Below are 1819 nucleotides of genomic sequence, written 5' to 3'. Positions count from 1 at the left end.
ATCTCTGAATAAATGAGCTTTGCTTGTTCTCATTTGGTTGATCTTTGCTTATTTCTACATGAACAACCCAGATAATGTTTTAGAGACCAAAGTAAATGCTGAAATACAATTTATCTGGCATACAGAAAGAACTGTTGGGGTTTATATTCTTGTAGAGATTGTCCTTTGAAGCATTACAGAGTCTATATCATTCTGGAAGAAACTCTTCTTGAGAGATACTCGTCATGTATATAAACAGACTTCCCGGGACAAGAAGCTATGAGCCAAGCTATTATATGATATCATGAAAGTTTCCTTTTTTTTTTTTTTTGAGACAGAGTCTCACTCTGTTGCCCAGGCTGGAGTGCAGTGGCACTATCTTGGCTCACTGTGACCTCCACCTCCTGAGTGCAAGTGATTCTCCTGCCTCAGCCTCCTGAGTAGCTAGGGATTACAGGCACCCGCCACCATGCCTGGCTGGTTTTTGTATTTTTAGTAGAGACAGGGTTTCACCATGTTGGCCAGGCTGGTCTCAAACTCCTGACCTCAGGCGATTTGCCCAACTCAGCCTCCCAAAGTGCTGGGATTACAGGCATGAGCCACTACGCCTGGCCGAAACTACGTCTTCATAGCTATTGTTTCTTAATATCCAGAGTGATATAGCCCAACTGGATTATTCCTCTAGCTACCAAGTACTAGATTCACCTCTTTTTGAGCTCATCTTGGATGTCATTTCTTGATTCCTTATTCAAAGCAAATACTAGACATCGGAGGCTGTGTTTGTAAATGCAAAGATAATAATGAAAATGGATCCCCCAGTCCTCACCCCAGTCCCCAGTGCCCAGGAAAGAAAAGCATTAGTGTATGACCTTTCCCTTTTTTCAGTTTCATAATGTTGTTTTATTTTTACCCCATTTTAATTCTTTTCTAACTTGGGTGGAGTTCTTAGGCTAAACAGAGACTGGAAAACAACCTAAAATAATAACTTACCTTTGGTAGCTGAGGATGAAATTGTGCTGAGTAAACAAATACTATGACTAGTAAATCAGTATACCTACCAAACATTAATGCCTAAGTTTTAGAACAATAGGTCAAATGTTATTTTTTCACTTATACTAAACAAAATGTGTGTTTTTGTTTGTTCAGGATTTTTTTCTAAATCTAAAACTGTTTTAACAATCATGCCGAAGTTATCATTATGAACACCAATTATCATTATATACATAAAGCATAAACATGCATTGATTTGGCCCAGATAAAAGGAGTTTTCCAAGGAGATATGCATTTTTTTTTTCCCCAAAAGATGCCACCAACTTCTATGACTTTCAACAGGACTCAAGATACTATTAGGAGATAAAAATGCATTTATTACCCAGGTCTGAGACTGCAGCACAAAATGTGAAGGCTTATTTTCTCTTTAATGGGCATACCTCAGATGCTACTGAGAATCATAAATCTCTTTTACATCACTATAGGATTTTCGTAACAGGAGATCTTTAGACATGACATGAAAATATTCCCTTCATAATGAAGCTTATCCTATATTTCCAATTAGTTTAGCAGACCTTCAGTGCATTTTTCTGTTTCTTCCATTCCATTTTTATGATAAGGTGGCTAAAACTCAACATCACATTCTAGACAAGGATATGCTGTCAATCTATATAATGGCACCTTAATATTGTCCACATTATTCTCACTCCTCTTCCAGTGGCTTATTTTTAGCACTGTTGCACATTGAGCAAGGCTTATGATCTTTCTCTTGGAAGGTTATGGCTAATTCAATACCCATCACTGTGTATGATTAGCTTAAATTGTTCTTTCAGATGTGCATCACCTCACA

This window comes from Piliocolobus tephrosceles, chromosome 6 (genome assembly GCF_002776525.5).
Source record: "Piliocolobus tephrosceles isolate RC106 chromosome 6, ASM277652v3, whole genome shotgun sequence".
Classification (NCBI taxonomy): Eukaryota; Metazoa; Chordata; class Mammalia; order Primates; family Cercopithecidae; genus Piliocolobus; species Piliocolobus tephrosceles.
This window is presented reverse-complemented; position numbering follows the sequence as displayed.